Source organism: Tamandua tetradactyla, chromosome 5 (genome assembly GCF_023851605.1).
Source record: "Tamandua tetradactyla isolate mTamTet1 chromosome 5, mTamTet1.pri, whole genome shotgun sequence".
NCBI lineage: Eukaryota > Metazoa > Chordata > Mammalia > Pilosa > Myrmecophagidae > Tamandua > Tamandua tetradactyla.
This window is the reverse complement of record NC_135331.1, coordinates 166,787,811-166,807,031: the sequence shown is the minus strand read 5'-3', so window position 1 is coordinate 166,807,031 and position 19,221 is coordinate 166,787,811. Positions and strand designations below refer to the sequence as shown.

At 38.5% G+C, this 19,221-nt stretch overlaps 1 protein-coding gene and 1 non-coding gene across 3 annotated transcripts in view; both read right to left on the bottom strand.

Annotated features, from left to right (window-relative positions):
- The window catches only part of AFG1L (AFG1 like ATPase), a 291,317-nt gene that overhangs the window by 140,741 nt on the left and 131,355 nt on the right, over positions 1 to 19,221 (bottom strand). The window lies entirely within an intron of this gene.
- LOC143685477 (U2 spliceosomal RNA) lies at positions 7,635 to 7,825 on the bottom strand. The gene has a single exon (XR_013176702.1). It is a non-coding gene; the product is annotated as a U2 spliceosomal RNA (small nuclear RNA).

Sequence of the window (19,221 nt, the reverse complement as noted above, 5' to 3'; positions counted from 1 at the left end):
TCTTCATCTTTCGGTTCACCAAGCTTTCTCTCTTCTACCAAAATTTATCCTGCCAGCTCTTGAAATGTCCACTGTCTTCAATATGCTAATAAACCTATGCTGACACATGATTTCCACCACACAAAACAAGTCATCGTTGGTAGAAAAAGAATGTGCTATTTATATGTTATTTTAAACAGCTGTTTGTCTTTCAGTCCTTTGTATGTTTGTGTTTATTAGGAGTCAGCAAATGTTTTCTGCAAAGGGCCAGAGAGAAAATATTTTAGACCTTGCAAGCCATAAGTCTCTTTTCAACTACTCTATCACTGTAATGTGAAAGCAGCCACAGACTTTATGCAAACGAATGAGAATGAAGTTTCCCAATAAAAATCTGATTTACACAAACAGCTGGTAGGCTCAAGGCCTTCTGACCAAAAGGAGGAAGAAAGAAATGCGATAAAATAAAATTTCAGCGACTGAGAGATTTCAAACACAGTCAAGAGGTTATCCTGGAGATTATTCTTATGCATTATATAGATATCCCTTTTTAGTTTCTGCTGTATAGAAGTGGCTGGGAAGTACGTGAAACTGCTGAGCTGCGTTCCAGTAGCCGTGATTCTTGAAGACGACTGTATAAATCATACAATGTAACTGTGTGATCGTGGAGAAAAAAGTCTATGGGATTGTATTCTGGTGGCTACTCCTATGCAAGCTGCAGCTAGATATTGCTAATTGCCAAGGTCTGCCAAACCCCAACCAACATCATTCCTGTTGGCCCTAAAGAACACCCCGTACTCTGAGATTCTACAAAAGTTGCACAACTAAATTTACTTTTCATAAATTTAAAACCTTCAGATGGTTCAGATAAGTCCGGAAACCCAGAGATGTCAGTCTCTCCAAGAGCATCAACCAGTTCCACCCCCTGATTCCATATTGACAACACCCCTTTTCAACAGAAGAAAGTTAAAACGGATATAGCCCAAATATCCCTAAAGACTGAGAGAAGGCTCAAAGGAGAAGGAGGAGTTATAACAGAGAAGTTAGGATTTAACATATGAGTATGATTACTAAATCATGATACTGATATTTTTTTTAGTTTCCAGTGTCCTAAAAGCCTGAAATTGTGGAACTGTAACTCATACCAAAATTTGAAATCTGTTCTATAACTGTTTGTTAAAATGCACTTTGAAATTTATTGCTTTTTTGTATACATGCTGTATTTCACAATAAAAATGTTTAAAGAGTCTAAAAACCAAAACAAAACAGGTGGCAGGCAAGAACTGGCCACTGGTTATCGTTTGCTGACCTCTGGTATTGATTACTATAGTCTCCTTGATAATGGCGCAGTGCAGAGATAGATAGATGTGTTAAATTTTATAGAATCATGCTATGTATACACCAAAAATGTGCTAAAAATTATATTCATCAACATACTTTGAAAGACTTATATAAGGTTTATTACAAAAGCACAACAAAGATTCTTCAAGAACAAATCAACACTATCGGAACACCATGTACATGGTTGGCAAGAAGTTTTGAGTTCAAGTATAGCTTCATTGAAGCAGGCACAATTTTAATAAAACGGGACATCTTTTTACATAAATTATATGTAATAGTAACTACTAAAATTATTGTTATTTACCTATAATACAAAACATACCTTACTTTTGTTTTTTGGGTGCAAAAAAAAATCTGAGTTTTAAATAAATCTCCAAACCTCAAATAAACAGAAAAATAGTGACAGCTATTTTCTTATGAAAATCTCAATGAATTGTCAAATCACGGAATTTTAAATCTATCATTCCCGTGCTTCTGTGTCTTTTCCATGTGCCTTTTCCCCAAGGTTGAACACCCTTTTCCACTTTGCCTGCTAACTTTTATTTGTCTTTCAAGTCTTAATTTAAGCATCATCTGCTCTTTGGTAATACTCCTGACATGTGCCACATCCTACTCGACTCACTAGTGTATCAGGGCCACTTTTCTCTACTCTTTACCATTCTGTATGTTAACCGAAATACAGAAGTGATCACTTCTTATAGTCGATTGTTTTATTGTCTGACTTATAGATCAGACCAAGGCAATATTTAATCAGATACAATGACTATCATCAGTCTTTTATTACCACAATATCACCATTTATAAGTTATTAATCTTAACTGGTAAAATCTTAAAGTAGTTTTCTCATGAAGCTTTATAAGAACTATAATTCCTAAATTACTATATACCAAAAAACATGTATCTGTGGGCTTAGATGTAAATGACAACCTAGCTGAAAAGATGTCACTTTTTTTATTACTTTAACTTTAATATTATAAAAAGCATTCTATTATATTATAGAATCTTGTGATGGACAAACCTCAGGATAGTTTGATTTTTTTTTCCCATTGTTTTTCTTCTTGTGATTGAAGGATTCTGTTGTTATCCCTGACGTTCAGGTATGTACAAAAAAGTCTCTTATTCTTGACGGGGTGAGGGGGAATTCACTGTGAACATTTTGAATCTGGAGTTTCAATCCAATTTAATTCATTAAAATGTTCTACTTTATTTTCAGAAATAAGAATTACGTGAATGATCTCTGCTATTTGCCCTTCATATACAGCAACTTCTCTCTAATTCTAGCTTCATTTTGCATGACTTTTCAATGGTTCTCTTTATCACTGACTTCGTTTTCAGCAGTACTGATTCTGTAATTTGATTTTTCTTAGGTGCTTTTCTTTTTTCTTTTTTAAATGGGTTCTGCCAGTAGTCTATTTTCTTAACTTTTCCAGCTCACTTTTCATATACTTATAGCTATTAAATCTCTGATCTCCTATTTTATCAGTACTATGACTTCTTTAATTTCTGTTACAGAAAACTTTTATCTGAAAAATTCTCCCATTTCTTGGGGTAGTTCTTCTTCCAAAGTATATTCTTCAAATATTTTTACTGTTGGTTCATGTCTGCCTCCTTTCCCTGCTTCTGTTCCCCCTTCCTATGCCTGTTCTACCTTTTCTTTTCTTTCTTTCTTTTTTTTGTATGCTGTATGGTAGGGTCACATTCATTCTTTTCCCATTGGAGTACCCCTTTATTGCAGCACCATTTGCTGAATTTTTGTTTGCTTGTTTTTTCGTTTGTTTGTTTGCTTGCTTGTTTGTTTGGGAAGCACATGGGCTGGGAATCACACCCAGGTCTCCTGCATGGCAGGCGAGAATTCTACCACTGAACTACCCTTGTGCCCCATTTTACCTTTTCTTTATGTAGCAACTCTACACATAGGGCTCGCAATCAATCCATTTTGCCTATTACTGATTTCTTAAATTTGATTATGAGTAGTCATATTCAGGTCTGTTGATTTTCTAAGAGTGGGAAAATTTTTACTTATTAAAAAGTCTTAATTATAAAAATAATATGAGATTAAATAACAGTATCAGCGGTTTGCGGATGAGGCAAAAATCATAAAGTAATTGGAAAAAAGCAGCTCTACAGTCTACATGTGCATTTCAGTTGAGCACCAGGCCACCCCAGAAGAGCCGGAGATGCCTCCTAGGAAAGAACATAACCTAAAGGAGGAAAGGGTTGCAGGCCGTGGGTCAGGATGGGTGAGGGAAACCTGCCTCTTACATTTCCTTCCACCCACAGCCTCATGCCTGGGATCCTGGATGAAGAGCTGCAAAAAAGAACAAGAAAAAACAAAAACAGCTTTCCCATGTTCTGGACCTCTCATTTCTCCTCATTGATTTACTTTTTAATGCATCTTCAGTTTGTAAAGAAATAAAATAAAGATGTGAAAAAACAAAACAAAAATAATACAGGATTGCTCCAGAAATCTTAGAAATATATGAAAAGAACATTAGAATCACATTAATCTTACTATTTAGAAATAAGTCCTATTAACATTTTTGGATATTTACTTGCCTATTTTTCAAGTACATATTTTTCCATGGTTGAGATAGTAATAGGTTTACTCTTACAACATACATTTTCACTTCACATCTGTGAGCATTATTCTACATTATCAAAAGCTTTCTGAAAATATCATTCCAAATATCTATGCGATGACCCATCATGTGGCTGTACCAAAATGTACTTACTTGTCTATTCCTCTAAACATGGAAGAAGAAGAGGTAACTCAAGTCTCTGAGCTCAATACTACTTCTCTATAGTTACCTTATTTATATTTTTGTACCATGATAAAATACAGCTCTGAATTCCTGACCAAAAAGTCTTACCTCCCTCTTCTCTACAATTGAAAACTAAGAAAACTTTTAGCCATGACAAAGTAATTGGAACTTTTTTTTACCTTTCTGACATAATTCACCAGGACACGGGACAAGACGTGAAACAGCTGTTATCAGGCATTATACAATGGGCAACAACGGATAACAATCCCTGATATGTGGGAAACAAACCAGGGGAGATCCTATGGCTTGCTGTTTAGAGACATCTTCTAGACCCGCAGCACAGAGAAAGGAAATCCAATTAGAGTTCAGCACTCTGAGTGGAGGAGGCAGAGACTGCAGTTTGGGGACACTGAAGCTGTTGGAATTTGCACGGCAGAACTCAGCAGGGGTACAAACTATACAGAGAAAGAGCTCCCAAAATCTGCATTGGGAACATCACCACTCCTTGCCTGAGCATTAAACTACATGCATAGGTGAAACTCCACAAAGCTGGGCAAAGAACAATCCAAACAGGGCCGGGAGGTATTTTTGTTCTGGCCAGTCACAGTAGAGAGACTTCAACGAATACCAAGGGAATTCAGTAGAGAACCTAGAAGAGCCATGCCTAGAAGGGCTAAACAGCTCTAGAGTAAAATCTACTCTAGACCTATCCTACCAAAGCTCAAAAGGATCAAGCTGGTCTGCAAGAAATTTAATAACTTGCCAAATTAAAATTCAATATCCTTAAAGGAAATAACAGAGACTATATGTAATATTCATAATTTCAATGTCAGTATCCAATCACAAATACTAGACTTACAAAGGAGCAGGAAAATGTGACCATAGAAACATAATCACAAATGATAGAGATGATGATGGTAGACTTTTAATAAGCTGACTTCTGCTTCTGGGAAGATGGAGTTGATGTTCTTTTCTCTATCCTTCCCATTACATACAACTAAAAACCTTGGAAATTATATATAGAACAAACACAAGAAGAATATGAAAGATAGAGAAAAAAAGAAAGAGCTGCTATGGACTTTGAGACCACACAGGTCTGACTTTGAGGTCACACAGGTGAGTTATCTGGGTTTTCTTTTTATTCATATATCCTAGCCTTGGAGCTGAAGAAACCAGCCACCCAGAAGGGCCAATGGACATGGACAGATAAGCTGCAACAAAAGCCTGCACTATTTAGACAAAAGACCAGAAAAGGGAAGCCCAAAAAGACAGAAAATTCTCAGACAATTATTGCTCTACTGCACCATATACCAGAAAGAGCAATGGCGCCACCCCAGCAAAGCTGAGAGGAGAGCCTAAAATTCTACCCTTTCTAGGCTGCAATGAGGCTCACCAACACTCTTCCCAGGCAGTGAAAGAGAAGACTAATCAGGGAACTGGAATTTTCATCCCTGACAGACAATAACTTGCCCGCCCCACCACCACCACCACTTGCACTCCCTTTGGCCAGCAGTAACAAAGAGCCATTATCACTACCTCAAGTATCAATTGAGGCTATACATGGAAGCTGGACTTTTACCTATACCTGGCAGTAATGAGGCAATGCCTCTTCTTTTCTTGCTGTAGCAGTGTCAAAAAAAATAGTCTGCTAAAACAGAAGATTTCAATAAGATCCAGAGTTTAATGGCATAATACAAAAAATCCAGGTTTCAATAAAAATATAGCTCATAAAAAACAGAAATAGCTCAAACTGAATGTAAAATGATAATGAACAGATGCCAAAATTAAGATGACATGGATGTTAGAACTATCTGATAAAGCAGCCATGAAGAAATAAAGCAGCCGTGATCAAAATTCTTCAGTGGGCATCTATGATTATTCTTTTTGTTTTGTTTCTTAATTTATTTTTTGCATGGGCAGGGACTAGGAATCGAACCCAGGTCTCCAGCATGACAGGCAAGAACTTTGTCTGCTAAGCCACCGTGACCTACCCTCTATGAATATTCTTGAAGCAAATGAAAAATTAGAAACCTCTGGCAAAGAAACAGAAACATTTCTAAACGATTACAAAGAAAATAATTAAACAATTATATTATCATCAAGAGAGAATAAAGGGACATCAGGATTTCTATACATCACTTGATCAGGTAAAATAATATCAGTCAGCTGTAATAAATTATATATGACTAATGTAATACCTAAAAAATAACATTTAAAAATCTCTACAAAGAGGTACACTTATAATAATATAAATCAAAATGAATTCTAAAAAATGTCCATGTAATCCAGAGGAAGGTAGGAAAAAGAAAACAGGGGAAACAAATTTAACAGAATGAACAAACAGAAAAACAAATATTAAAATGGTAGACTTAAGCCCTAATATATCAACAATTACATTGGTATCTACATACACCAATTAAAAGAGAGACTGGCAGAATGGGTAAAGAAACATGACCCAACTATATGCTTCGACCAGAAACTCACTTCAAATAAGGTAGGCTGTGAGCCCCCAATCTTGGGGTTCGTCATAAGAAACTTCAACCCACACAGGATAGATCAAGCCTACTTAAAATTAGGCCTAAGAGTCACCCCCAAGAGAATCACTTTTGTTGCTCAGATGTGACCTGTCTCTCCAGCCAACACAACAAACAAACTCACTACCCTTCCCCTGTCTACGTGGGACATGACTCCCAGGGATGTGGAACTTCTTGGCAATGTGAGACAGAAATCCTAGAATGAGCTGAGACTCAGTATCAAGAGATTGAGAAAACCCCTAGAGTGAACTGAGACTCGGCATCCGGGGATTGAGAGTCTTCTTGACCAAAGGAGGGAAGAGTGAAATGAGACAAAATAGTGTCAATGGCTGAAAGATTCCAGAGTCGAGAGATTATCCTGGAGGTTATTCTTACGCATCAAATAGATATCATCTTGTTAGTCAAGAGGTAGTGGGGAGGCTGTAGGGAACTGCCTGAAAATGTGGAGCTGTGTTCCAGTAGCCATGTTTCTTGGGGATGATTGTATAATGATATAGCGATCAGAATGTAACTGTGTGATTGTGAAAACCTTGTGTCTGATGGTCCCTTTATCTACCTTATCAACAAGACGAGTAAAACATATGGAATAGGGCGGGCCACAGTGGCTCAGCAGGCAGGAATGCTTGCCTGCGATGCCAGAGGACCCAGGTTCGATTCCCGGTGCCTGCCCATGTAAAAAAATAAAAATAAATAAAATAAAATAAACATATTGAATAAAGATGAATAATAGGGGGAACAAATGTTAAAATAAATTTAGACTGACATGCTGATGATCGGTGAGGGGAAGGGGTGGGGTGTATGGTATGTATGAATTTTTTCTGTTTTCTTTTTATTTCTTTTTCTGAACAGACGCAAATGTTTCAAGAAAAGATCATGATGATGAATATGCAACTATGTGATGATATTGTGAATTCCTGATTATATATGTAGAATGGAATGATCAAAAGTTAGAATGTTTGCATTTATTTGGTGTTTTTTGGTATTTTTTAAAACTTTTTATACATTTATTGTTCCCCCGAGGGAGGGGTGCACTGTTCCTGGAAGTATTGCAATAACAGGTCGATGTGTAGAGTGGACAGAGCAAGCTCCTATTACATCTGCCAACTCCAAAAATCCATTTAATATATTGTCCTCGGATAGAGGACGCATCAGATATTAAACTGATAAGAACAAATATTATACTTGATCTTAGCCAAAAGGCAGAGAAGCGATTGTTTTTTGGTATTTTTAAAAAAATTAAAAAGGAGTTCCAGGCCAAGATGGCAGCTTAGCAACGTGCACGTTTTAGTTTGTCCTCCAGAACAACTACTAAATAACCAGAAAACAGTACAGAACAGCTCCTGGGGCCACGTCAGTGATTGGACACACAGCGTACCCCAGTCTGGACCAGCTGGACTGGCTGAGAGTCCCCCCCAGAACCGTGAGTTCCCCAAGCTGCTGCGGCCGGCGCCCCTCCCCCAAAGGCTGCTTCCCAGAGCTGAAAGGAAAGGGACCTTACCAAAAGCAGGGGCTGAGCCCAACCAAACACCAACTATGGAATTAATTAACAAATTCTGACTACTAAAAATAGGCCCCCAGCTCAGGTGAACCTGGTCAAAGTGGAGGTCACTCATTTTTGCCCTGGCGCCAAGGGGGCAGGGCTGATGGAAAAAGAAAGAAAAAAAAAAGGGAACAGAGGTTTTTGTGGCTGTTTCTACAAAGGCTTGACTGCCTTTGGATACTGAGGCAGGACTTTGCGGCTGCAACTGCTCCAGGCATAAGCAGAAACAAGCTCCTTTGAGGGCTTTTCTGGAGCCTGTGCCTTCCTCAGGGGAGGGGTGAAGCCCACTCAGGTGGAATCCCTCCCTCAAGGAATTCAGACACCAGGGCTTGGTAATTTGAAGCCATTAAAATCAGCCTACAACCACTCCTCTGTCTCCACCACGCCCCCAGCAAGAAGAGTCTGCCAAAGTTAAAGGTACTATATCATTTTATGCTGGTGGGATTCACAGGCAGACAAGCACCACATACTGGGCAGGATAAGAAAAACAGCCCAGAGACTTCACAGGAAAGTCTTTCAACCTGCTGGGTCTCACCCTCAGGGAAAACCGACGCAGGTGACTCTTTCCCCTGATAGGATGCCAGTTTGGTCTGGGAAAATCCGGCTGGGGTCAATAATACCTACGTAGACCCTCCTAAGGTGGGGGGAGGGGGGCGGGGGAAGGTACCATACAAGCAGGGCAAGAAACAAGAAAACAAGAACTGAAAAATTCTCCTCTGTTAAACAAAACCTAAGCTAGAGGTCCAAGATAAAGCTGAACTGAATATCAAAGAACAGATAGACAACAAATTCATCCAGCAAGAAAACCCTAGGTAAAAGAAGTGAAAGCAATCTCCAGAATAAACTAATTAAGGTAATTAAATGCCTAGACACCAGCAAAAAATAAATCACACTAGGAAAAGTGAAGGTATGGCCCAGTCAAAAGAACAAACCAACAAACCAAATGAGACACAAGAGCTGAAACAGTTAATTCAGAATATACAAACAGACATGGAAAACCTCATCAAAAACCAAATCAATGAATTGAGGGAGAATATAAAGAAAGCAAGGAATGAACAAAAAGAAGAAATCGAAAGTCTGAAAAAACAAATCACAGAACTTATGGGAATGAAAGCCACCGTAGAAGAGATGAAAAAACACAATGGAAACATACAATGGTAGATTTGAAGAGGCAGAACATAGGATTAGTGAACTGGAGGACAGAACATCTGAAATTCAATAAGAAAAAATATAGAGAGAGAAAAAATGGAAAAATATGAGCAGGGATTCAGGGAATTGAATGACAACATGAAGCACATGAATATACGTGTTGTGGGTGTCCCAGAAGGGGAAAAGGAGGAGAAAAACTAATGGAGTAATTATCACTGAAAATTTCCAAACTCTTATGATAGACTTAAAATTACAGATCCAAGAAGTACAGCGTACACCAAAGAGAATAGATCCAAATAGACATACTCCAAGATATTTCCTAATCAGAATGTCAGAGGTCAAAGAGAAAGAGAGAATCTTGAAAGCAGCAAGAGAAAAACAATCCATCACATTCAAGGGAAGACCAATAAGACTATGCGTAGATTTCTCAGCAGAAACCATGGAGGGGAGAAGATAGTGGGATGATATATTTAAATTACTAAAAGAGAAAAACTGCCAACCAACAATTCTATATACAGAAAAATTGTCCTTCAAAAATGAGGGAGAAATTAAAACATTCTCAGACAAAAAAATCACTGAGAGAATTTGTGACTGTTCTAGTTTGCTAGCTGCCGGAATGCAACACACCAGAGACGGGTTGGCTTTTAATAAAAGGGGATTTATTTTGTTGGTTCTTCAGAGGAAAGGCAGCTAACTTTCCACTGAGGTTCTTTCTTATGTGGAAGGCACAGGATGGTCTCTGCTGGTCTTCTCTCCAGGCCCCTGGGTTCCAACAACTTTCCCGGGGTGACTTCTTTCTGCATCTCCAAGGGCCTGGGCTGAGCTGCGAGTGCTGAGATGAGGAATGCCGAGCTGCTTAGCAGTGCTACGTTGCAATCTCTCATTTAAGCACCAGTCACTTAAGTCAAACATCACTCATTGCAGCAGACACGCCTCCTAGCTGACTGCAGATGTAATTGGCAACAGATGAGGTTCACATACCATTGGCTTATGTCCGCAGTAACAAGACTAGGTGTGCTCACCTGGCCAAGTTGACAACTGAATCTAACTAACACAGAGACCAAGAGACCGCTCTGCAAGAAATACTAAAGGGAACACTAGAGACAGATACGAAGGCAGAAGAGAGAGGTGTGGAGAACAGTGTAGAAAGGAAGACTATGAGTAAAGGTAAAAAGAAGGAAAATTAGAAGGGCATATAAAAACCAAAAGGCAGGTTTCCAGAGAAGATGGCGGCTTAGTAAGACGCGTGGGTCTTAATTCCTCCTCCAGAACAGCTACTAAAGAAATAGAAACGGTACAGAACAGCTCCCAGAGCCACGACACAGACCAAAAAGACAGCGTACCCCATTCTGGAAAGGCTGAAGCGGCAGGGAGAATCCATTGCGGTGAGATACCCAAGGGGAGCACGCTTCCCCGGGCTGGGGCGGCTGGTGGCCGGAGTCCCTCCCTCCCTCCTTCCCGGGCCGGCTGGGAGAATTGGACAGGCGGTCCCCTCAAGCCCCAGCGGCTGGCGCCGCCCCCCACACGCGGCCTCCCGGGCCGGCTGGGAGAATTGGATAGGAGTTCCCCCAAGCCGCGGAGGCCGGCGAACGGGGTCCCTTCCACACACGTGGCTTCCCGGTCCGGCTGGGAACGTTGGATCGGCACTCCCCCAAGCTGCGGCGGCCGGCGCCCCCCACCACGCTTGGCTTCCTGGGCAGGATGGGAGATTTAGACCGGCACTCCCCCAAGCCGCTTCGGCTGGTGACCCTCCCCCACAGCGAGAGTTTTCCAAAGTTAAAGGAGCCACAGCATCTTTTACTGGTGGGACCCGCAAACAGACGAGCGCCACAAGCGCCACCTACTAGACAGGATAAGAAAAACAGAGCCCAGAGATTTCACAGGAAAATCTTTCATCTTGCTGGGTCCCACACCCAGGGAAATCTGATTAAATGCCCAGACGCCAGCAGAAAATAACGGATCACACTAGGAAAATTGAAGATATGGCCCAGTCAAAGGAACAAACCAATAGTTCAAATGAGATACAGGAGCTGAGAAAACTAATTCTGAATATACGAACAGAAATGGAAAAACTCTTCAAAAACCAAATCAATAAATTGAGGGAGGACATGAAGAAGACATGGGCTGAACAAAAAGAAGAAATAGAAAGTCTGAAACAACGAATCACAGAATTTATGGGAGTGAAGGACAAAGTAGAAAAGATGGAAAAAACAATGGATACCTACAATGGTAGATTTAAAGAGACAGAAGATAGAATTAGTGAACTGGAGGATGGAACATCTGAATTCCAAAAAGAAACAGAAACTATAGGGAAAAGAATGGAAAAATTTGAGCAGGGGATCAGGGAACTGAATGATAATATGAAGCGCACAAATATACATGTTGTGGGTGTCCCAGAAGGAGAAGAGGAGGGAAAAGGAGGAGAAAAACTAATGGAAGAAATTATCACTGAAAATTTTCCAACTCTTATGACAGACTTAAAATTACAGATCCAAGAAGTGTAGCGCACGCCAAAGAGAATAGACCCAAATAGGCATTCTCCAAGACACTTACTAGTTAGAATGTCAGAGGTCAAAGAGAAAGAGAGGATCTTGAAAGCAGCAAGAGAAAAACAATCCATCACATACAAGGGAAACCCAATAAGACTATGTGTAGATTTCTCAGCAGAAACCAGGGAGTCTAGAAGACAGTGGGATGATATATTTAAAATACTAAAAGAGAAAAACTGCCAACCAAGACTCCTATATCCAGCAAAATTGTCCTTCAAAAATGAGGGAGAAATTAAAACATTCTCAGACAAAAAGTCACTGAGAGAATTTGTGACCAAGAGACCAGCTCTGCAAGAAATACTAAAGGGAGCACTAGAGTCAGATATGAAAAGACAGAAGAGAGAGGTATGGAGAAGAGTGTAGAAAGAAGGAAAATCAGATATGATATATATAATACAAAAGGCAAAATGGTAGTGGAAAATATTATCCAAACAGTAATAACACTAAAGGTTAATGGACTGAATTCCCCAATCAAAAGACATAGACTGCCAGAATGGATTAAAAAACAGGATCCTTCTATATGCTGTCTACAGGAAACACATCTTAGACCCAAAGATAAACATAGGTTGAAAGTGAAGGGTTGGGAAAAGATATTTCATGCAAATAACAACCAGAAAAGAGCAGGAGTAGCTATACTAATATCCAACAAATTAGACTTCAAATGTAAAATAGTTAAAAGAGACAAAGAAGGACACTATCTACTAATAAAAGGGATAATTAAACGAGAAGACATAACAATCATAAATATTTATGCACCGAACCAGAATGCCCCAAAATACGTGAGGAATACACTGCAAACACTGAAAAGGGAAATAGACACATATACCATAATAGTTGGAGACTTCAATTCACCACTCACATCAATGGACAGAACATCTAGACAGAGGATCAATAAAGAAATAGAGAATCTGAATATTACTATAAATGAGCTAGACTTAACAGACATTTATAGGACATTACACCCCACAACAGCAGGATACACCTTTTTCTCAAGTGCTCATGGATGATTCTCAAAGATAGACAATATGCTGGGTCATAAAGCAAGTCTTAACATATTTAAAAAGATTGAAATCATACACAACACTTTCTCGGATCATAAAGGAATGAAGTTGGAAATCAATAATAGGCGGAGTGCCAGAAAATTCACAAATACGTGGAGGCTCAACAACACACTCTTTTTTTTTTTTTTTAGTGTTAAATGTGAATTTTATTTTGTGAGCTGGTTTTTCTGACTCCCTATGTTTAGTTTGCCAGGTCTCCTATGACAAATATCATGTACGGGCTGGCTTAAGCAACTGAAATTTTTTGTTTCATTATTTTGGAGGCTGGAAGTAAAAATCAACATCTCAACAGGGCTTGCTCTCTCCCAGAGTCTATAGCATTCTGGCGCTGGCTTGCGTCCATCCCGGGGATTCCGTGGTGTGCAGCACTACCTTCTTCACAAGACGATCTCCCTCTCCTTGTGAATGATTCTCTGATTTCTGCTGACTTCTGGCTTCTTTTAATTGACTGACTGATCAGGATTTCCTCTCTTGCAAGGGCACCAGTCATAGGGATTAATATTCACCCTGATTCAGTTTGACCTCATCTAAACAGGATAATCAAAGATCCTATTCACAATTGAATCTATTTAATTGCAAATGAGTCTACATCTTCAAAGGTCCTATTTACAATTAGGTGAACACCTACAGGGCTAGAGTTAAGATTTGAATATGTCTTTTATGGTGGACATGATTTGATCCCAGTGCTGTGTAAGTGTTCCTGATTTCCTGTAAGTATTCTTATAATTGTTCTTCCACAAATTTAAGTTGATAACTCAAATCAAGTGTCATCTTATGTTCTGCATAATCAAGGAAACCTGTATTTCTCAGTTTTCTTTAGAAAGCTTGGTTCAAAAAGGCCGATGAAGTTCAGGGTTTCTCTCTCAGGTGAGAAGGCACATGGTGAACAGGGTCAGGGTTTCTCTCTCATCTGGAAAGGCATGTGGTTAACACGGCATCATCTGCTAACTTTCTCTCCTGCTTCCCTTCACGAAGCTCCCTGGGAGGCATTTTCCTTCTTCATTTCCAAAGGTCGCTGGCTTGTGGATTCTGCTTCTCGTGGCTATGTCATTCTGCTCTGCTCTCTCTGAATCACTTTCATTCTCCAAACTGTTTCCTCTTTTTCAACAACACACTCTTAAACAACGAGTGGGTCAAGGAAGAAATTGCAAGAGAAATTAGTAAATATCTCGAGGCGAATGAAAACGAAAACACAACATATCAAAACCTATGGGACGCAGCAAAGGCAGTGCTAAGAGGAAATTTATTGCCCTAAATGCCTATATCAGCAAAGAAGAAAAGGCAAAAATGCAGGAATTACCTGTCCACTTGGAAGAACTGGAGAAAGAACAGCAAACTAACCCAAAAGCAAGCAAAAGGAAAGAAATAACAAAGCTTAGAGCAGAAATAAATGAAATTGAAAACTATAGAGAAAATCAATAAGACCAGAAGTTGGTTCTATGAGAAAATCAATAAGATTGATAGGCCCTTAGCAAGATTGACAAAAAGAAGAAGAGAGAGGACGCAAATAAATAAGATCAGAAATGGAAGAGGAGACATGACCACTGACCTCACAGAAATAAAGGAGGTAATAACAGGATACTATGAACAACTTTACGCTAATAAATACAACAATTTAGATGAAATGGATGGGTTCCTGGAAAGGCATGAACAACCAACTTTGACTCTGGAAGAAATAGATGACCTCAACAAACCAATCACAAGTAAAGAAAGTGAATCAGTCATTCAAAAGCTTCCTAAAAAGAAAAGTCCAGGACCAGACGGCTTCACATGTGAATTCTACCAAACATTTCAGAAAGAATTAGTACCAACTCTCCTCAAACTCTTCAAAAAAATCGAAGCGGAGGGAAAGCTACCTAATTCATTCTATGAAGCCAACATCACCCTCATACCAAAACCAGGCAAAGATATTACAAAAAAAGAAAACTGCAGACCAATCTCTATAATGAATATAGATGCAAAAATCCTCAACAAAATTGTAGCAAATTGAATCCAACAACACACTAAAAGAATTATACATCATGACCAAGTAGGATTCATCCCAGGTATGCAAGGATGGTTCAACATAAGAAAATCAATTAATGTAATACACCATATCAACAAATCAAAGCAGAAAAATCATATGATCATCTCAATTGATGCAGAGAAGGCATTTGACAAGATTCAACATCCTTTCCTGTTGAAAACACTTCAAAAGATAGGAATACAAGGGAACTTCCTTAAAATGATAGAGGGAATATATGAAAAACCCACAGCTAATATCAACCTCAATGGGGAAAAATTGAAAACTTTCCCCCTAAGATCAGGAACAAGACAAGGATGTCCACTATCACCACTATTATTCAACATTGTGTTAGAAGTTCTAGCCAAAGTAATTAGACAAGAAAAAGAAATACAAGGCATCAAAATTGGAAAGGAAGAAGTAAAACTATCACTGTTTGCAGACGATATGATACTATACGTTGAAAATCCAGAAAAATCCACAACAAAACTACTAGAGCTAATAAATGAGTACAGCAAAGTAGCAGGTTACAAGATCAACATTCAAAAATCTGTAGCTTTTCTATACACTAGTAATGAACAAGCTGAGGGGGAAATCAAGAAACGAATCCCATTTACAATCGCAACTAAAAGAATAAAATACCTAGGAATAAATTTAACCAAAGAGACAAAAAACCTATATAAAGAAAACTACAAAAAACTGCTAAAAGAAATCACAGAAGACCTAAATAGATGGAAGGGCATACCGTGTTCATGGATTGGAAGACTAAATATAATTAAGATGTCAATCCTACCTAAACTGATCTACAGATTCAATGCAATACCAATCAAAATCCCAACAACTTATTTTTCAGAATTAGAAAAACCAATAAGCAAATTTATCTGGAAGGGCAGGGTGCCCCGAATTGCTAAAAACATCTTGAGGAAAAAAAACAAAGCTGGACGTCTCGCGATGCCTGACTTTAAGGCATATTATGAAGCCACAGTGGTCAAAACAGCATGGTATTGGCATAAAGATAGATATATCGACCAATGGAATCAAATAGAGTGCTTAGATATAGACCCTCTCATCTATGGACATTTGATCTTTGATAAGGCAGTCAAGCCAACTCACCTGGGACAGAACAGTCTCTTCAATAAATGGTGCCTAGAGAACTGGATATCCATATGTAAAAGAATGAAAGAAGACCCGCATCTCACACCTTATACAAAAGTTAACTCAAAATGGATGAAAGATCTAAACATTAGGTCTAAGACCATAAAACAGTTAGAGGAAAATGTAGGGAGATATCTTATGAAACTTACAATTGGAGGCGGTTTTATGGACCTTAAACCTAAAGCAAGAGCACTGAAGAAAGAAATAAATAAATGGGAATTCCTCAAAATTAAACACTTCTGTGCATCAAAGAACTTCATCAAGAAAGTAGAAAGACAGCCTACACAATGGGAGACAATATTTGGAAATGACATATCAGATAAAGGTCTAGTATCCAGAATTTATAAAGAGATTGTTCAACTCAACAACAAAAAGACAGCCAACTAAATTACAAAATGGGAAAAAGACTTGAACAGACACCTCTCAGAAGAGGAAATACAAATGGCCAAAAGGCACATGAAGAGATGCTCAATGTCCCTGGCCATTAGAGAAATGCAAATCAAAACCACAATGAAATATCATCTCACACCCACCAGAATGGCCATTATCAACAAAACAGAAAATGACAAGTGCTGGAGAGGATGCGGAGAAAGAGGCACACTTATCCACTGTTGGTGGGAATGTCAAATGGTGCAACCACTGTGGAAGGCAGTTTGGCGGTTCCTCAAAAAGCTGAATATAGAATTGCCATACGACCCAGCAATACCATTGCTAGGTATCTACTCAAAGGACTTAAGGGCAAAGACACAAAAGGACATTTGCACACCAACGTTTATAGCAGCGCTATTTACAATTGCAAAGAGATGGAAACAGCCAAAATGTCCATCAACAGACGAGTGGCTAAACAAACTGTGGTATATACATACGATGGAATATTATGCAGCTTTAAGACAGAATAAACTTATGAAGTACATAATAACATGGATGGACCTAGAGAACATTATGCTGAGTGAGTCTAGCCAAAAACTAAAGGACAAATACTGTATGGTCCCACTGATGTGAACCGACATTCGAGAATAAACTTGGAATATGTCATTGGTAACAGAGACCAGCAGGAGTTAGAAACAGGGTAAGATAATGGGTGACTGGAGCTGAAGGGATACAGACTGTGCAACAGGACTAGATACAAAAACTCAAAAATGGACAGCAAAATACTACCTAATTGTAATGTAATTTTGTTAAAACACTGAATGAAGCTGCATCTGAGCTATAGTTTTGTTTGTTTGTTTGTGTTTTTTATATATATATTTATTCTTTTTTTATTTTTTGTTATTATTATTTTTATTTTTTTCGCTATATTATCATTCTATATCTTTTTCTGTTGTTTTGCTAGTTCTTTTCCTAAATAGATGCAAATGTACTAAGAAATGATGATCATACATCTACGTGATGATATTAAGAATTACTGATTGCATAAGTAGAATGGAATGATTTCTAAATGTTGTGTTAATTTTTTTTAATTAATTAAAAATAATAATAAATAAATAAATAATAGGGGGAACAAATGTTAAAAATAAATTTAGTTTGAAGTGCTAGTGGTAAATGAAAGTGAGGGGTAAGGGGTATGGCATGTATAATCTTTTTTTTTCTGTTATCGTTTTATTTCTTTTTGTGTTCTTTTTTATTTTTTTCTAAATCGATGCAAATGTTCTAGAAATGATGATCATACATCTACGTCACGATATTAAGAATTACTGATTGTATATGTAGAAGGGAATGATATCTTAATGTTTTGTCTGTTAATTTTTTTAATTAATAAAAAAATTAAAACAAACAAACAAACAAACAAAAAAAAACCCAAAAGGCAAAATGGTAGAGGAGGGTACTGCCCAGGCAGTAATAACACAGAATGTTGATGGATTAGGCTTCCCAACTGGGGGACATGGACTGGCAGAATGGATTAGGGAATGGGACCCATCTATATGCTGTCTCCACTTAAAGGACATGAGGGCAAGGACACAAATGGACATTTGCACACCAATGTTTATAGCAGCATTATTTACAATTACCAAGAGAAGGAAACAGCCAAAATGTCCATCAGGAGATGGGTGGCTAAACAAATGGTGGCATATACATACAATGGAATATTATGCAGCTGTAAGACAGAATAAAGTTATGACGTATGTAACAACATGGATGGACTTTACGGACATTATGCTGAGTGAGATTAGCCACAAACAAAAGGACAAATACTGCATGGTCTCACTGTTATGAACTGACATTAGTGAATAAACTTGGAATATTTTGTTGGTAACAGAGACCATCAGGAGATAGAAATGGGGTAAGATATTGGGTAATCGGAGCTGAAGGGATACAGATTATGCAACAGGACTGAATACAAAAACTCAGAAATGGACAGCACAATACTACTTAACTGTAATACAATTATGTTAAAACACTGAATGAAGCTGCATGTGAGAATGATAGAGGGAGGAGGGCTGGGGGCATAAATGAAATCAGAAAGAAAAACGATAAAGATTGAGATGGTACAATCTAGGAATGCCTACAGTGCATAATGATAGTGACTAAATGTACAAATTTTTAAAATGTTTTTGCATGAGGAAGAACAAAGGAATGTCATTACTGCATGTGCTGAAAACAGATGGTAATTAATATTTTAAAATTTCAACTTATGTGTGAGACTAAAGCAAAAAATGTTTATTTGGTACAAAATTTATATTTTGACTAGTGCATCTCCTAGTATAATTTATGTAGCTAGTTGGTTGAACAACATAAGTACATGGAACCTTGGGTAGGACATGAGATCTTGTTGGTTTGTCCAGAGTGATGCCCTGATGACCCAGAGTAATTTGATCAGTGAGTGGAAAAGTATTTGCAAAGTCCCCTTCGGGGAATGGTGAGAAGTGGGGGAAATTCAACCTCCCCAAGTTGAATTCTTGATATTCTCACAAGCAGTGTGGACAACCAAAGCTATAGGCTGAGCCCCCACTCTTGGGGTCTGTTCATAAGAAACTTAACCCCACAAAGGATAGGTCAAGTCTACTTAAAATTAGGCCTAAGAGTCACCCCCAAGAGAACTTCTGTTGTTGCTCAGAGGTGGCCTCTCTCTCCAGCCAACACAACCAGCAAACTCACCACCCTCCCCCTGTCTACATGGGACATGACTCCCAGGGGTGTGGACATTCCTGGCA